This window comes from Poromitra crassiceps (assembly GCF_964638095.1).
Source record: "Poromitra crassiceps genome assembly, chromosome: 10".
Classification (NCBI taxonomy): Eukaryota; Metazoa; Chordata; class Actinopteri; order Beryciformes; family Melamphaidae; genus Poromitra; species Poromitra crassiceps.
Genome location: NC_139631.1, coordinates 25427024 through 25447223, shown reverse-complemented (window position 1 = coordinate 25447223; position 20200 = coordinate 25427024). Strand labels below are relative to the sequence as shown.

At 44.1% G+C, this 20200-nt stretch overlaps 1 protein-coding gene across 1 annotated transcript in view; it reads right to left on the bottom strand.

The window, feature by feature from the left end:
• Positions 1–20200, bottom strand: part of mctp1a (multiple C2 domains, transmembrane 1a) — a 219688-nt gene that overhangs the window by 179697 nt on the left and 19791 nt on the right. The window lies entirely within an intron of this gene.

Below are 20200 nucleotides of genomic sequence, written 5' to 3'. Positions count from 1 at the left end.
CATCAGTGACAGTCAGGTATGACATCAACAATGATGACATCTTCACTGTGGCATCATCACTGTGCTGACATCATCTATCATCGGTGACATCATCTATGCCATTTGTTGTACATACAACGTAATCCTTTTTAAGTAAAGTGATATAAGCATTTTACAAACTAGGAACCGCTTCGCGGCCTCGCCCATCCTGCAGCTCATTGAGCTGCCCCTGCAGCTCGCCAAGCTGGCCCTGCAGCTCGCATTCGCAGCTCAGCCGCTACGCGGCCTTGGCCGCAACTCGGCTGCTGTGTGGCCAATGAGACCAGCATTACTGATGTCATAAATGTCAGATTTATGATATCACTGATGATGTCATCAGTGGGATTTATGACATCACTGATGATGTCACAGTGGGATCAGGGATTTATGACATCAATGATGATGTCACAGTGGGATTTATGACAACACTGATGATGTCACAGTGGGACATAACTGATGATGTCACAGTGGGACATCACTGATGATGTCACAGTGGGATTTATGACATCATTGATGATGTCACAGTGGGATTTATCATAGACATATATAAAGGCTAGATGGCTTAAGGCGGAGTCACCAGCGTCGTTGAAGCGCCGCCATCTTGCTACGGCAGGCTTTCTGGTACGTTCTATGGTAGCTGTTGGAGGGTGCACAGACAAAAATACTCATAACTCGCTGAAATCTTGACGGATTTACAAACGGTTTGGTTTATTACAAGCATATTCCGTTCCCGAGATACGGCAACAACAAAAAAAAAACACTAAAAACACTATTTTTTTGATGGGCTCCAAATTACACCAAAATTAAACCGAAGCATCTATGCCATGAGAGGGATTCAGGCACAAAGTTTCATGCAGTTTCATCCATTTCCCTAGGAGTTATGATCATCTGATGTGATAATACTAACCCAACAACAGATGCTCATAGCTCCTAGCAAAATGGATGAAACTGCATGAAACTAGGTGCGTGAATTCATCTCATGATGCTGATGCTTCGGTCTAAGTTTGGTGTAATTTGGAGCCAAAAATAATAATAAAATGTTAGCGTTTTTTTAACCCATAGATATATATAAAGCTGTGGTGCCGTAGCAAGATGGCCACCATGCGACGACGTCGCTCTCCATTGACCGGCAGCGCGGGTAAGCCATCTAGCCTTTATATATGTCTATGGGATTTATGACATGATGGACAATGTCACAGTGGGATTTATGACATCATGGATGATGTCACAGTGGGATTTATGACATCATGGATGATGTCACAGTGGGACAATCACAGTGGGACAGACAGAGCCCGAGCTTGGGACAGACAGAGCCCGAGCTTGGGACGGCCTCGCCCGTCCTGCAGCTCGCTGAGCGCCCTGCAGCTCGCATTCGCAGCTCAGCCACTGTGCGGCCTTGGCCGCAACTCGGCTGCTGTGTGGCCAATGAGACCAGCATCACCGATGATGTCATAAATGTCAGGTTTATGACATCACTGATGATGTCATCAGTGGGATTTATGACATCACTGATGATGTCACAGTGGGATTTATGACATCATCGATGATGTCACAGTGGGATTTCTGACGTCACGGATGATGTCACAGTGGGACAATCACAGTGGGACAGACAGAGCCAGAGCTTGGGACAGACAGAGCCCGAGCTCCCATTTATGTTGGTGATGTAAATGGGAAAATGAATGGCGAATGAAATCCCTTGGTTCGTATGGCTAACCCGGAAGAGGGTGTGACTTTGGCACTCAATATGTCATTGGGCCAAATTTGATGTCTCTGCGATGTACCAACTCATGAGAATTTGCACCAAGCGGACACCTCGCTAAGCGTTCCAGACTGACTGACTCACCTGTAAATGATGACCACGGGCACCGTGGTAACAATGAGCTACTGTAACTGGTGATGCATGAACTCATTCAAGTTCTGTGCATTTGTGTGGCAAGATGATGATTGCCAGTGGAGGTGAGGAAAGCACAGCGTGACGTGGAATTGGTCCATTCTTTGGATCAAATCTGTGTGTGATTGTACTGTAACGTTAGCGGCAGAAAGGCCTTGAGAGCCATGTACTAAGCTTGAGACTGTCATTAATCAGAGACCAGCGGGAGCAAGATAATGTCGAAAAGTCAGAGTAACAAAAGAGAAATGAGCAACAAAAGAGGTGATTCAAAGAGCAGAAAAACGACGTAAAAACAACCAAAGTATCAGAGCGAGGGGAGAAGACAGAGGACAACACAGGATAGAACAAAAGTACTGTATATCCAAGGGAGAAATTAAACATTTAAGAAACAAAAGAAACAGAACAGAAGTGATGTAGTGATGGGTAGAGGGGAGATGAGAGAGTGTGAGGGGGATAAATGGATTGGAGTGATGCACAAAGGGCATTGTCTAAAGCTGTGATAGTGGAGCAGGGGGAGGCAGGCCAGGGGCCGGTTGCACCAACTGGTCTTAACTATGCCTGGTCGTAACTCCTACGTCGGTCTTAGTTAAGACCATGGACTTACGCTTGTTGCACCAACACGGCTTACTCTGGTCTTAACTACGCTGGTCATAGCAATGCGCGTTCATGTGAATTGTCGGGGAATGCCCTCTGATTGGCCCACATGTGCCTCGCGCCGTCACCCACTACTGTATGTGCGTCACTACACCCTCCCTCCTCCCACCCCCCTCCTCCTGTGGAAGCCCCGGGGGAAAATGGCGGCGCCCATTAGTGTCAGGGAGTCTGAATGAAATTGAATGTAACGTCCCCAATTCTATGTATTAAATTCTAAAAGAATTAACGCCAACATTTGGGAAGGCTAAGCCACACAAGTAGTTAGTTATAATCTAACGTCGTGCTTTCAAAGACGGCGAACTGGCGATGTTACGACGATGACGGTCAAAAAGGTCTCCGCGGAGATCTCTGTTACAGGCAGGCTCTACCATAGACATATATAAGGCTAGATGGCTTAAGGCGGAGTCACCAGCGTCGTTGAAGCGCCGCCATCTTGCTACGGCAGGCTTTCTGGTACGTTCTCTGGTAGCTGTTGGAGGGTGCACAGACAAAAATACTCATAACTTGCTGAAATCTTGACGGATTTACAAACGGTTTGGTTTATTACAAGCATATTCCGTTCCCGAGATATGGCAACAACAAAACAAAAAACACAAAAAACACTATATTTTTGATGGGCTCCAAATTACACCAAAATTATACCGAAGCATCTATGCCATGAGAGGGATTCAGGCACAAAGTTCCATGCAGTTTCATCCATTTCCCTAGGAGTTATGATCATCTGATGTGATAATACTAACCCAACAACAGATGCTCATAGCTCCTAGCAAAATGGATGAAACTGCATGAAACTAGGTGCGTGAATTCATCTCATGATGATGATGCTTCAGTTTAAGTTTGGTGTAATTTGGAGCCAAAAATAATAATAAAATGTTAGCGTTTTTTTAACCCATAGATATATATAAAGCTGTGGTGCCGTAGCAAGATGGCCACCATGCGACGACGTCGCTCTCCATTGACCGGCAGCGCGGGTAAGCCATCTAGCCTTATATATGTCTATGGGCTCTACGCCTCCTCCTGACGAGGCGTAGGAGTTACGCCTGGTCTTAGTGAAAATAAGGCTTAAGTCGTCTTGGTGCAACCGGCGTAGCTGTAGGTCGTAAAGTTACGACCAACTTAGCTTAAGACCAGTGTAAGACCAGTTGGTGCAACCGGCCCCAGGTCCATTGGGTGCCACTGCCAACAGAGGAGGCGCACACACACACACACACACACACACACGCACACACACACACACACACACACACACACAGTCACACACACAGTCACACACACACACACACACACACACACACACACACACACACACACACACACACACACACACACACACACACACACACACACACACACACACACACACACACACACACACACACACACACACAGAGCCAGGCCAGACACACACCCCCACTGAGACAATCACTGTTGCCCCCAGATCTATCTCACACTACTCTGTTTGCCTCTCTCCACGTCTCTGTCTCAGGTCAGGTGTCCAAGCCTCTGTCTCCCCTCTGTCTCCTGTCTCTGGAGCCGTCACTATCCTTGGACAGCTTCTGTTTCAGCCCGTTTGCCAAGTTGTATCGAGTCCCTCAAAAGCAAAGACAAACTCCAGGTAATCGACCGTCTGCCTTAGAGGGACAGAGATGAGGTGTGGTGGATCTGAACCTTTGTATTGTTCCTCCCTTTCAATCTCTCTTTCTCATTTGAGATCATGTTACTGAATACAGTATACTGTACACTGTACACTGAAGGTGCAAAATATGAACGATACGCTGAAAGAAATAACATCCCCTCATTTGCTGCCTTTATTTCTCTGGCCCAGAGTCTCTCTCTATCTCACACACACACACACACACACACACACACACACACACACACACACACACACACACACACACACACACACACACACACACACGCGTGAAAAACACCTACCACATAGGCTACTGTATACTCATAGGCAAAGTTTGAACTTTAAGGTTGGGGGTGCAGATAAAAATCTAGAGGAAAATTAATAATGAACTAATATGCCCAATGAGAGGGGGTTCCAAGGCCAGCCTCGTTGGAGCATAATACTCCTAAGTGGCAGTGTTGATTAGAGCCCCAGCACTGGACCCATAGGTGTTCCAGTCCCCTGGCTCTAATCAATGTCTTGCTTGCACCTGTTTTATTTCCTGCCTTTAGACACAAAATGGCTGATTTGGGTGGCATGTGAACTAGGCTAATTAATGCAACAAATATGCATTGGTTCACAAAAAAAAGGGATTTCTCTCTCATAGCAAATATATAAATCGAATAAAATTTTGTAGTTCAGAAACATATTTTCTCTTATTCCAGAAATCATCGTTCAACCCAAAGATTGAGAGACCCTCTGCTTTAGATTAGCTGTAGCTTCAGTAGACCATGCTGCATGTAATGAACAGCACAGATCAAATAACACTTTGACTTAAGTCATTTTGTGATGAAGTGCAGTCATTTAGTTTTTTGGTGAACCCACTTCCCCTCAACGTGCCTCTGGGGTGAACTTCCTGCTTTCAGTTGTGAGTTATACATGTAAGCAGAGCGAAGAGCCGGAACAGTGACAACATAATGAGTTTTTCCTTTCAGTCACCCCTCAGTCAAAACAAACGTCTTGTGGCTGCACTGCATTCTGCTTTATTGAGGCTATGTGTATGGATCATTCTGCTTTATTGAGGCTATGTGTATGGAGCATTCTGCTTTATTGAGGCTATGTGTATGGACGGAGCAATTGGTATGTCTTCCATGATAGATTTCTTCTTGTATGACTGAGGGTAGGAGGCAGCACTTGATGTTTTGTTTCTGAGTGACTGACACCAAAAGTTGACATTTACCATTGATGTTTTAGAAGTATTATTATCTAAAATTGAGATAATTGAACATTCTACTGTACTATTAAATTCCATTGGGCTGCACTGGAAAATCATGCACGGTGGGTCACATCTTCTACGTTTGCAAATTATCCACAGGAATCAGAACAACACACCACACACACACACACAAGTAGGCATCGTGCCATCATTGATGATGTCATAAATCACTGATGATGTCATCAGTGATGTCATAAGATGCAAAGTTGTGACATCATCAGTGATCATCAGTGATGTCAAAAGATCAGGTGAGCCCGCGCAGCAGCCGAGCAGCATGCGAGCTGGAGGGCCAGCTCAATGAGCTGCAAGGCGGGCGAGCCTACGAATCAAGTGCGCGTACCACGCGAGATGCCTAGTATATAAAGATTGATTGATTGATTGATTGATTGATTGATTTTTACTGTGTTCAAGTGTTTTAGGCTTAGGCTAGGCTTTCCCTCAAACTAATCAAGTATCCACCGGGCTAGTTCCCACTTCCCACTTCCCACACACCATGTGTCATCATAGCTGCCTACACTGGAAGGCAGCCCACACTTGAGACCTGAGCCATTGTAGTAGCTAAGTTTTACCCAGCGATTCATCCACTATCATACACAACACACACACACACACACACACACACACACACACACACACACACACACACACACACACACACACACAGCCACAGGGTTTCATTATAACCAGCAAGAGCTTAACCCCCCCGCACCCGTGAATTTACTCAATTAAAAAAGAAAGTCACTATGAGTCCTACAAGAGCCTTCCTCATGAATGCTGTCCTTGCCACTGGTCCTAAGAGAACAATGGAGAGGCTGTTTCTCATCTCCTGGAACAAAACACTCCCTGGCCTGCACACTATCACATCACTGTGGCTTTGCAGAGACAATAGAAGAACTACAGTCTAGAGCTGCACAATTAATCATCATATATAATCCCACAGTGTCCTGTTGTGCGAACAAAAGTGAAACTTCAAATCCCACAGTTTGCTCCAAACTTGCATGTGGTATTAACGGTAATGTTTTAACAGTAATTGGAGAAATGTCAAACTATGAAACATAGTCTAATTAAAAAAAATCCAGCACCCAGTTTACATAGCCTGCTACAAAGTAAGGAGTTGAGCACGTTATCTTTGATTTTCTATAAACTATGAAACATTCAAATAGAGTTAGCAGGAGCATTGGCATTTTCTATTGAAATACAAAAACAACAACAACAACAACAACCAATGACAACAACAACCACCAACGTCACAAGTAAATTGTCAACCTGTGAGAAACACTGGATTTCTTTTTGCAGTTGGCAACAGAAAATGTAATTTAATTTATATTTAATTGCAATTATATTAATCCAACTTCTGATTGCAATTACAATATCAAGGGAGTGAATCTTTATTTTGTAATGGTGCAGCCCTATTAGTCTATGGTTTAAGGAAGATAAATTACTGGTGCAGTCAAGTTAGAGCGGCCATTCATCCAGATGGTCATACTTTTACCCACCCACCGTATGACATTGGGTATTCATACAGTGTGTAGAAGAATTACAGTAAACACTCCTCTGTGTACGTACGCGTACACACACACTCACACTCACACTCTCACACACACACACACACACACACACACACACACACACACACACACACACACACACACACACACACACACACACGCCTCTAGAACACTGTACTTATATTAATGAATCATCCATGAGCACAGTCCTGAGCCAGCAGTAAAAGCCATTTAGCCTTGGACTAACTCTTGGTTTCAATGAATAGGATTAAACCTGAAGAAATTGCATTAATGTCCAATTTACAGGCACTGAATTCTGCCCGTGTTTGTGTGTGTGTGTGTGTGTGTGTGTGTGTGTGTGTGTGTGTGTGTGTGTGTGTGTGTGTGTGTGTGTGTGTGTGTGTGTGTGTGTGTGTGTGAATGCACACCACTAAGATGAAATATGAGATGTGTGGCTCCTGCATTACATTACTGGCTTTCCTTGTGAAGCTAAGCAGGTCTGGCCTAGGATACTTCTTGGATGGCAGACTGGGGCTGGAAGTGGTGTTGGAGGACCAGTAGGAGGTGCTTTTCCCCTCTGGTCCGATGAATAATCTGATCTGATGAATAATCTCCCCAATGCCCCAGCGCAGAGACACGGACTCTGTCCTGTGAGTGAGCACCGTCCTTCGGATGAGACGTTAAACCGAGGTCCTGACTCTCTGTGGTCATTAAAGTCGAGCTGAACCCAAAAATGACTTTTCTTTTATTTTAGTTCAAATACCTGGTTATGCAGTGCACCTATTTAATAATGTATGCAAACAAAATCACAACAATCTAATTTCTTTAGTTTTTCACACTTTTTCACATCAAAAGTTAATTTTTCAAGATTTCATTGATAACAGTAATGTACAGTTTGCTGACATCACCTAGTACTATCAAATTTCTACCCCATTTCAACCAATCATATCACGACATGCAGCTGTCAATCAAATCTTCATTTCAGGATAATTTTTTCTTCCAAATGAAGTCGAAAATGGCGCCTAGTGCCTGTCATCTGGCAGAATTCCTATCCCATAAACTAACTACTAACTTGGCCAATTGTTAGAAACATGAACAAAAAACAAAAACTATAATCTCTAAGAATGCAAAGAAATGTAACTGGCTCGTTAAAACACGCATTCCAGGGATATCGTATCGTTACAGCAGCGATAATGGCGCGCGCATCCGAGAGCTTGGTTGTCAGGGGTTGCACTTCGGAGATTCCAGGCCGACGTGCTGCACTCTCCGCTCGGCAACACGAAGGCAGTGTGGGTCGCTGAGCTCCACTCAGCCACTAACCTCCCATCAAAAGGCTCTTCCCGAGGGGAGCGCCACAACACACTGAATCCCACTCGATTTGGAGGCGGAACACGCCAGGATTGGCCAAAGCCCAATCCAGTCCCCAGAATTGTCAAATAAAATCATTGACATGATACTATGACCCGCCTCTCAACCTGTCATCTTAGACAAACTATGTTTTCAGTCCGAAACGGACTCATAATGCACGTGACGAACAGGTTCAGTTCGACTTTAAAGATCCCATCGGCACTCTTCACAAGAGTAGGGGTGTAACCCCGGTGCCCTGGCTGAATTACCACACAGGTCTTCCTTCAATCATGGCCACCTAATCATCCCTCGTTACTTAATTGGCACATTCAGTCCTCAACTCTCCACCGTGGGAGCTGATGTGTGGTGAGCGTTCTGGCGCAAACTGGCTGCCGTGCATCACCCAGGTGGGTGCTACACATCGGTGGTGGATGAGTTGAGTTCCCTCCCCCTCCCTCCCCTGATATGTGAAGCGCTTTGAGTGTCTAGAAAGGTGCTATATAAATCCAATCAATTATTATTATTATAAGACAAGTGATACTCTTAACTGAATTAACACAAATCAAATTTTTTAAATCAATAGAGTCAGAAAAATAAATCCTATTTGAATGAATTAATACAATAGAAAATACATCAGAGTCGGCATAGGGATGACATGGATATACTGTTGTATCAGCAGCCTGAGAGATTCCATAATTGAATATTAGAGTAGAACTAGAGAGAGGAAGAAATGGATGAACAGTTGAAGAGTAATTTTCCCTATTTCCAGAAGATGACTGACACTGACAGTTCAGTGACACCACTAAGTCTAAAGCAACCTGAAGCCCCTTTCTCTCTCTCTTGCTCTCTCTCTCTCTCTCTCTCTCTCTCTCTCTCTCTCTCTCTCTCTCTCTCTCTCTCACTCCCTCTCTCCAGAAAGTGATTAGTATTCACTCAGAGAACTGTCTAATGGGTGTGACTGCATTACCACGGTCTGCTTAGTCTCACTGGCCAGCCTCCCCTCCCTTCCGTGAGAGGAGTCTGGCGGCGCAGGTCTCCATTGTGGAATTGCGATGGGCGGCGCTTAGCGGCATTGCCCTTGGCAAATAGTTTCCAACAATCCAACTTGCTATTTTCAGTGTGTAGCAACGAGCTAGTGTGTAGGTTTCTGCCGTTAGCTTGCTAGCTAGTTAGCGTTGTTGTTTTCACTGCGGAGGCAGGGGACATTTACAGCGACAGGAGGGAGCGGAAGCCGCTCTGATTGACATGGTGGGAGCCAATGACAGAGCTTGTAATAAGCGGGGAGCGGACATCTGGCAGCGACTGAAACAGTCGCTCCAATGAGAGCAGAGTAGAGCTTATGCCACCAGCATGTTTCCGTGCAGCCAGACTCCTCTCACGGAAGGGAGGGGAGGCTGGTCAGCGAGACTACTGTCTGCCCAAACGTGGAGTGAGGGGAGGAGGCGGCTCAGGAAAGAGGAGGGCAGGGAAGAGGAAACACTGCCATCCTTAGTTAGCGGCTAATATTGTTTTGAGCAGTCTAGCTGGCTGCATTGCTTTGGGGAGACTAGTTCAGTGGTGCCTTCATCTGCTCTCATGGACTCTGCTGCCATTTCATTACATTCATAGTCAGTCCCAGTGTCCCACAGTGCAGGAGCAACAGAGAGCAGTGAAGTGAAGGCCATCTGTCTGCAAGGCTACATGCCTGTAAACGAATGGGCATACACACCATGCACATACACAAACACGTGTGGTTGGTCTTTTTTTTTCTTCTTTTTTACGTTTTATAATCTATGTTGCTGTTTGACTGCTGCAACGAGTGGCTGAATTGACTTGCACATTTTCTTTGTCATTTTCGTATGAATTGTTGACTCGTGAGTAACAGATCTTGCATTCAATGAGAACACCTGATTTAACTAGAACGACCGCAATGCAGACTTATGCCTCCGCCATTAGTTCATTCTGGAGTCCAAATCGCCATTTGAGGCAAATTGGAAGAGATTCGGTCAAGGCGCTCCTGTGATGTTGCGTTACAGAGCTTGGAAATTGGGTGTGTGAGAGGTCCCAGTGACCTTGAACTTTGACCACCAAAATGTAATCAGTTCATCTTTGAGTCCAAGTCGATGTTTGAGACAAGTTTGATTAAATTCCGTCAAGGCATTCCTGAGATATCACGTTAACAAGCTTGAAAATGGCGTTCGAGAGCTCACCTTGACCTTTGACTTTTGACCACCAAAATCTAATCAGTTCATCCTTGAGTCCAAGTCGATGTTTGAGACAAGTTTGATGAAATTCCGTCAAGGCATTCGTGAGATATCGTGTTAACAAGCTGGAAAATGGCGTTTGAGAGGTCACAGTGACCTTGACCTTTGACCAGCAAAATCTAATCAGTTCATCCTTGAGTCCAAGTCGATGTTTGAGACAAGTTTGATAAAATTCCGTCCAGGCGTTCCTCAGATATCGCGTTAACAAGCTTGAAAATGGCGTTCGAGAGGTCACAGTGACCTTGACCTTTGACCTTGGACCACCAAAATCTAATCAGATCATCCTTGGGCCTAAGTGAATGTTTAAGGCGAATCTGATGAAATTTTGTCAAGTTGTTCCTCAGATATCGCATTAACAAGCTTGAAAATGGCGTTCGAGAGGTCACAGTGACCTTGACCTTTGACCTTGGACCACCAAAATCTAATCAGATCATCCTTGGGTCTAAGTGAATGTTTAAGGCGAATCTGATGAAATTTTGTCAAGTTGTTCCTCAGATATCGCGTTAACAAGCTTGTAAATGTCGTTCGAGAGGTCACAGTGACCTTGACCTTTGACCTTGGACCACCAAAATCTAATCAGATCATCCTTGGGCCTAAGTGAATGTTTAAGGCGAATCTGATGAAATTCCATCAAGGCGTTCCTCAGATATCGCGTTAACAAGCTTGAAAATGGCGTTCGAGAGGTCACAGTGACCTTGACCTTTGACCTTGGACCACCAAAATCTAATCAGATCATCCTTGGGCCTAAGTGAATGTTTAAGGCGAATCTGATGAAATTCCATCAAGGCGTTCCTCAGATATGGCGTTAACAAACATCCGTACGGACGGACGGACGGACATCCGTACGGACGGACAACCCGGATCCATAATGCCTTCGGCCTGGCTTTGCCGGCGGAGGCATAATAAAGGACAAATGAACAAATGAAACCAAGAAATATGCATTGACTTACCGGTATACACGCACAAGGGTAAATGGACTGCATTTATACCATGCTTTTCTAGTCTACCAACCGACCACTCAAAGCACTTTACAATAATGCCAACATTCACTGACAGCGGCAAGCAGGGAGCTGGGAGCAATTTGCGATTCAGTATCTTGAAAATGACGCTTCACCATTCAGACTGGAGGAGCCGGGGATCGAACCAACAACCTTCTGATTAGTGGACGACCCGCTCTACCTCTTGAGCCAAAGACACCCAATGAAGCCTGCTGCTGCCCTTTTCCAGCCATACAGTGAGTCTACACTGTACTACATACACTAAGGCAGACTCAGAGTACAGTATATTGTAGTATCTTCCCTGTTACATAAACACACACAGACAAAGATAGTTGCATCTGTGCTGCTCAACCAACTGTCAAAGATGGGGGGATGATATACACCACCATCCTCAGAGAGAGAGAGAGAGAGAGAGAGAGAGAGAGAGAGAGAGAGAGAAAGAAAGACGAGTGGTGGGATGATGGAATAAATAGACAGACATCTTGGTGGGGGCTGTCATGTCAGCAAGGGAAAGCAGATTCATAACAACCATATCACACCCATAACACAGCGACATCACAGATTACCCATTCTGAAGAAATCATGGCTTCTCAAGTGTCAAGTTTCTCTCAGGCAAATTAGTTGCAATTTAGCAGAAGGAGAATCGACCAATAATCCGAAGAAAGCTTGTTCTGATAGGTGTATTTATACTTAGTCGTCAAAAGTGATCTCCCAAATCCAAAAATACAATCACTATGTTCATGCAACAAAGAGGAGTGATACATTAAAGTGAGATTTCATTCAACAAAGAACAAACACTGACAACATAAATTGACCCACAGCAGCAGGAACTCACCATTAACTCCGAGATCACAGTTGAGAGGTGGTAAGAGTGTGTGTGTGTCCCACTGTATTCACTAGCCTAGCCAGTGTGTCAGCAGATGCCCGCACTATTGGGAACGGGAAGCCTTGCCAAAGCTCAGACAGAGCTTTAGGGGTCGCCAGAGAGGGAACAAGGATTCACGGCCGACCAATAACTTGACAGGTTTGTGTACGAACATGACCAGTCGGTTTTGGACAGGGTGACAACACTCCGTCCTAACACGTCTTATTATGGAATTTTACAAGTCCGCCATGTCACGCCAACATCTCTGGTATTTGTCCTTGAGACGGAGCGACAGAGAGGAGGGCAAGGGAGGGCCAGAGAGTGAGAGAGAAATAGACCCTTACAGGAAAAACCTAAAATGGGAAATGAGAGGGAGAAAATGAGCAGAATAAATATAACTAGAGAGAAAGTGACGGGAGATGAAGGAAATTAAAAGTAAAGCTGTGACAAGGCAAGCCTTTTTATAGAAACACTGATCTCCAGTCATTAGCATGAGTGGGAAATAGCAGCAGCCACCTGTTGAGTTGGAGTCGCTGGCACAACAGTGGCCGGCGGGCCTCTCTGATGGGAATTGGAAACAAGCCTGCGTTACAAAGCCCATTCTAATTTGTCACCAGATTGGCAACCGCTAGATTAGATATTCCTCAAAGTAATCAGAATATAAAGAGCTGGCACTAACCCAAACACCATCCATACATGCATGTTGTCATGTGTATGTGTGTGTTATTATGGCAGGGGGTTTGTATATCTGTGGGACCAGTGGGAATGAGCATGTGAGTGGGGCATGCAGAGAAGGTAAAGTGATAAGGTGAAATATAATTATAGCCTTTACTTAGAGCTGCATGTCTCAAACGGCATGGTGGGTCTGACTACGTGAGACTATACCACCCACCCACCTAGGTGCCATCATGCAACTGTGTGCCATCGGCTCATACCACATCACAGTTGCTCGTGTGACATCGCAATTGCTCAAGTGGCATCACTGATGATATCACAATGATGACATCACAATTGCTCAAGTGACATCATCACTGATGACAAGAGGACAAATGGAGAAGGAGGTCGAAGGTCTAGTCTGAGGATATGTAGGGAAACAGTGGAAGGATAAATCCAGAAGGAGGCGGTGATGCAACATAAAGGATGCCAACTGCCATAAAACACGGTAATGCAACATAAAGGATGCCAACTGCCATAAAACACCACAGAAGAAGAAGAAGAGGAGGATGGGAGAATGTAGGGAAACAGTGGATGGATAAATCCAGAAGGAGGCGGTAATGCAACATAAAGGATGCCAATTGTCATAAAACACCACAGAAGAAGAACAATCGTGACACACATTGCCGCCACAGACAGACGCCACTTAGCTTATTTTAATTAAGAGAAGAGAAGATAGGGTGTGACTCTGATGAAGACGCATATGGCGTCGAAACGTCTGTCCTGTTACTTTGCACCTTAATAAAAGGCATTGAACCGTCCGAGCTGCTCCAGTTTCCTTCCTTTTACTTCATGCTGCGTCCCTCCTCTGTGATGCACCGGACCTGCCTGCCTGCAATAGCTGAAGCGCGTTGGGATTCCCTCTACCAGAAGATATTGGTGTATCTGCCTTATCCCTCTCACCACCCCACCCCACCCCACCCCAAACACACACACACACACACACACACACACTTAAGGCGCTGACAGGGTTCTGCGCAGCCTCGACTTGGAGCCTTGCCGGCGACTAGCGGCGACAGCGAGACTGTGCATACTCGAACGTAACTCGCCGCGTTGGCTGCGGTACACGTCCAAAACACTAGGTGGCTTGTGGTACACTTACGTCCATTACATATGACGTTATCGTGTCCTTTACCAATAACTTGCAATCATGTCGGTGGGGGGACATTTTATTGTCCCTCTATTTCCAAACTCATTTCGGTGAGCCTGCAGAAGGCTTTTCTAGATGAGGGACAAGCAATGGCATTTCCTCATTCCTCACAACAAGTACATCAGCGGATATGTGCGCGGCCCAGTCACATTTTCGAGGAGCTGCACGCACCCTCCGCCGAGCTGCGGTGAGCATAATTTGCACTTTAAGATAATGAAGATGACTTAAGATGATTTGCTTTTCCCTGTCTGTACATTAAATTAAACACTCACAGGAGAGGAGAGAGGACTGGACAACATGAGCAGCCAGCTACTAGGGGTGGGAATCACCAGACTCCCCACGATACAATATTATCACGATACTTATCTCACGATACAATATTATTGTGATAAATTGCAATTTATTACCTTTTTTCAACTGCAAATTATGTCCCCAAAACAAAAAAAATACTTACATTTCCAGTCTGTTCATCTCACTTCAATCATTTTTATTTGAGCAAAATGGGATTGTCATGCAGACAGACCAACACTGTCCTAAAAACCCGTCCGTTGCATACACTTCACAATTTATATAATAAAATATTGTGATACTTGACATCCGTGCGATACAATATTGTTACGGATCGGTGTTGACTAGCTCGATCATCCTTCATAACCAACTCGTGTCTAGGGTATTTAACTGCACAAAATCGGTAACATGAAATGAACAAAGTTTACAGGGAGAATAGGCTGTTTGATCATTGAAATTAGCTTATTTACCTAAGACTGGCGACGGTAGGTAGCTTTCCTCGAGGCTAGCAGATGACGTCCCGGCCTTTGGATAGCACTGTCGTCGCACTGGGATGTTTGAGGGATCCAAGCCAGTCCTCACAAGCGTTCAGAGAGCCCCATCAAAATGGGACAGAAAGCAAAAGTGGTGTGTGCACCAGGGTGGGAATTTCCTCGTTTTAGGGCCAAGGCCATTTATTTGGCCTTCGGCATCACATATTTCTTTAGGGCACAAGACCACATGCCAGGGCACAAAGGCCATTGCTCTATTGATATCGTGAAGAGTGATTTTTCTAAAATGTGTGTTAAAATGAGCCAATTACACATCAAAGGATACATTAAACTGAGACCACTGACACTTTTAAAGCAACTGACAGTAGCAGGCTGGTAGCAGGGCACTGCCAAAGTGGCCTTAGGGATCTCAGGACATCACGGCCAGAGGGAGGGGCAACAAAGGCCTCCATGTAATTCCCACCCTGGTGTGCACTACACCAAAAAGGAACGCCAAAAACAAGGCAATAATGCAACTGCGAGCGATTGTCCTTACCGCTAACGTTCTCCGAGTGGAACTTGTCCAACTGGAAAGATGGGGCTCGCACATAATATATACGCCAGCATGGAATCCCCCAAATAGACAAACAGGGCAAGCAGGTGCAATTCAACATCAGAACAGCCAGAAAATATACATGTATTATCATATCTGAGCTAAAGGGGTGCTTGTTCATAAGTGTCCATAACAATATGCAACACAAAATATCACAATATGCTGTTTCCTTAGAAGTTACTGTAAGCTTTAAAGGAACATTCTTCAAAACAGGCAACAAAGAGGACCTAACAAATCTTAAAAAATAAAAATAAAAAATAAAGTCACAAACATGCACACATACAAACACCGGTCCACAGAGAATGTGACTTAACAACACAAATATATAATTCAGTTCCCTTCTGATCTTGCAGCTTGTTTGGCTGCAGGTGCAGACGCACAAAGCAAGTTAGGGAAATTAGATAACCAGACAAGGTTACAACAACCGCCTTTCATTAAAACAACAAATACAGCCACACTTTGATATTCATCAGCAATATATAGTATACTGCGTATACTATGATTTGATTTATGCATGAATGATGTGCAATGATGGTGATATTGTTATTTTCAATCTTTTAAAGCCATTGTATAAGTGTGGTGCCGTTTAATCTCAGAAAGAGCTTGCCTGAGTGTGCAGAAAGTAGTGCAGACGGTGCAGAACCAGTGGTCTTGGTTTGATATTATTAATGGATATAATATCACTTCAGCCAAAAGCCTCTCCACTGCTCTTCAGTCTCATCTTGCTATTCCCTCCAGCTCAGCTTTGTGCCAGTAGGTGGCACCAAGTCCCTTCCAAGAGTCAGCTAAATTCAGGTCATCCAGGGAAGCCTCCACTTTTCTCCCTCACCTTTGTGTGTGTGTGTGTGTGTGTGTGTGTGTGTGTGTGTGTGTGTGTGTGTGTGTGTGTGTGCGTGCGTGCGTGTGTGTGTGTGTGCAACTCATGGTAGACACTGATCTCATGTTAGCGGTTTTCCCGCTAATGGGCTCAGCTGACCCTGAGCCGACCCCTAGTCTGCACTCATCCCAGAATGCACGCTCAGAAATACTAATCTGTCTGCTGTCTGTCATTTTATCTGACGTGTACGACACGGTGTGATGATCATGCCAAAATGAGTTCCAGTGTTATCTGTCAATCTCACACAGTCAGAGTCGTGAAAAAACACATTCAGTCACTGCAGGAGAGGCAAGATGACTGCCATTAGAGAGAGGCATATGCTGAAATACATGCGTTACAGCTTCCAAGGAATTTAATGGCGTTTTAGCATTTCAAATGCTACTACTATTGTGCAAAAATCTTGTATAAGATAATATGGAAAGTCCAAACACATAAATTAAGATTGTAAATAGACTGACTGAACAGGACCAATAGAGCAAAACATGGTGTAACGCAAAAATCCCTGCAAGTTCATGAAATCAGTTTTATTTTTCGCCAAATTCTTCTTTTTTTCCAAATTGTGTTTTTTCCATTTTAATTTTAATCTAGGGTTAGGATCGATATTTGATGACTTGGCTCTCTCAGACAGATTCTTCGACATGTTTCTCAAAGTGAAGTTGTGAGGTGACGTAAGGGTCCCAATGCAAGATTAACCCCCCTCTCAAAACACTCCAATTGAAAACAGAATAATTTCTCTAGGCCTATTTTACAATTACGAAATCATTTAGGTCACTACAATAGTTAGGTCTACTTTTGATTTTGATAATTAGGCCTACTTGTATAATATATATAACATATAATATTATGTTAGTTTATATTATGTTCTACAGTTGATTCCATTTTCTATTACCAAATGTCATGATTCCGTCCGCTTTTTCCATTTTGTGGAAATCATATAGCCCCTACATCAACTCCAAGGTAGGCCTGCACGATATGAGGAAAATCTGCAACATTGTTCAATATCGCGATGACGATACGACTTGCGATAAATAAACAGATATTAAAGTATGCATATTAGCTATACAAATCCTATGTCTTTCTGCTTTAATAATGCCAAGTGCTAACATAGACCCCAAACGTAGCCTATGCCCACTGAATAAAGAAATGAAATACACACTGACTCTAGCTGAAACTAGCGTGTTTGGGCTTTGGCAGAGGGAGCGCACTGTTGCAAGGGAAAGGTGTACGCTGGATTTACAACACACAAGACAGAATGATCAGATGCTGAGTGGGAATGCATGACGCATGTAAATAAAACAACTTTTGTTATTCATTACGTTTCAGGCAGTCTTTGCGATGTGTTTATTGCGCATGTTCATATTGCGATGACGATGAAAATACGATTAATTGTGCAGCCCTACTCCAAGGTGTATCGGTTTATTTACAATAGATTTCTTTACACTGTTGTCCACCCTAAATGTCAAATGGGCTTATTTTTAAAGTGTTGTCACTGTTCACCAGTTCTTCTGTCACAACAACTCAGAACATTGTTAAGAGAACCGTAAAAAAACATTGTCAGGGAATAACAAAGTAAAAATATATTCCAGCCAGCCCTATTGTTAAAAGCAAGCAAGGCACATGACTCATGACAGTTCTGATGCCCAGTTAAACAAGCGCAATTTGACAATAGCTGCGTGCGGTGCGACCACATATGCAAATGTATTAAATGCAGGATGGCAGGGGCAGCCCACCCTACTCTGCCTCTGCCAATCTGCATTTCAAAATCCCCCCCAACCCCCTCGGCATGAACAGCCTCCTAGGGTGAAAACTGGATAGTGACGTTTTTGTAGACCGACCGACCAAGCGAGCGACCTATAAAGCGGCAGGTCGCAGCTAAAAACACTTCTTTGTCTGAGAAAAAGGCATGCACACAAACACAAAGTGGGGGACTACGGTAGTTTAGAGGTGTGCACTTAGTGAAGTAGTTCTAACGCTAATCATTTGTCTGGCTGTGGCTCACCTGTTGTACTTCCAGCATGGTTATGTCCTGTTGTTTCCTCTGAAACATCTACTGTGGGGAAAAAGTTCAATGTCTTTGTGGCTGTGTCCTGCAGCAGTTTCCATCAAAGCGCCAAGTCACATTAGTGAGTGACATTGGCTGGGTGAACAGATCATTGAGCTCTGAGCTTTAAAAGACACACACACACACACACACACACACACACACACACACACACACACACACACAAAACCACACTTTTTTCACTCCTTGCTATTTCCTTTTTGGGTGTGGTAGGTGTGTTTGTATGTGTTGTGGGTTGGGGGGGGGGATGTCTGACAGATCACAATGTTTATGTAGGTTAAGTAACTTGCGATTATAACCACTCAAGCCATATCACACAGCGGCCAGTTAAAATGGTGGCACAATGTATTTTGAGAGTGGAAAAACTTTACAAGCAGGCCTACACTGTCACTTTCATAAGCAACCAGCTCTGGCATGTTTAAATAAAGAAAATGTTTAAAGTCCTCTTATGTCTGGCTCTGCTCAGCCATGATGGGGGGCATCCTTCAACACCAGGAAGTGCAACACCAGTAGAGCAGCCGTCACATGACCAGGAGAGCAGCGGTCACATGTGCAAACTGATTTCTGTCTGTCTGGTTCGATTATTATTATACAGTCAATGGTCTGGTTCCATGTTGGACGACATAAAGGCCGGCAGCCTGGCTGCTTGACTTGCTGTAGTTTCAATCTCTTCTATCACCTTCATGAGAAAATGTAATCTGCAACATTGTTTTATGCTATCTGCTGTTTGACCTGTATGCTTCATGTCGATCATAATTGAACAAATTTCCACTTTATGATGATTGTAGTTGGAGGGGGGGGAATCCTTTCGACTTCGCTTTCGGTCTCTAATTTGTAGGGATGGGAATTGATAAGATTTTATTGATACTAATGCCATTGGCTGGGTTTCCCAAAAGCTTCTTTGTGCTAAGAAGCTAATTTAACCCTTCTTAAGGCCCCCTTAAGAAGCAAACGCGTTTCCCAATTGCTTCTTTACGAAGGCATGCGTTTCCCAAAAGCTTCTTAGCGCTAAGAAGCTTCTTTGACCCTTCTTAAGGCTCCCGTAAGAAGCCAACGAAGCCAACGTGTTTCCCGATTGCTTCTTAGCCTAAAATTATCTTCCAATTATCTTCCGTTAAGAAGGCTGCGTTTTCCAAAAGCTTCTTAGCGCTAAGATGATCTTTCGTTAAGAAGGTTTTGTAAGAAGGGTCTGGGGCATTCTTAACACCTTCTTAATGACGAAACACTGGCAGATCCAGCCGCGTCAGGCAAAAGGAGATACTTGTGTCCACTGTTCCTCTTGTGTTTTTCCCTTTTTCCTTTCTTTCATGCACCCTTTAGTGTTTAAAATTGGGGAACACTTGAAAATCTCCCCTCTATGTATGGTTACTTGTGTTTTAAATGTTTTACCGTAGGCTATATTCCTCTAATCAGAATGGATTCCTTTTATAATGTTGTGGATTTATATAGCACCTTTCACAGAACCCAAGGGCGCTTAAATTCTGTAGTGTTTCTCTGTTTTGTTGTATGCTGTGTATATAAAGCAATTTGAACTGCAGTCCATGTCTGAAATAAATAATGTTTAATAAAGTTTAACATGACCATGATTAGGTTATTCTACAACAGTGTTTC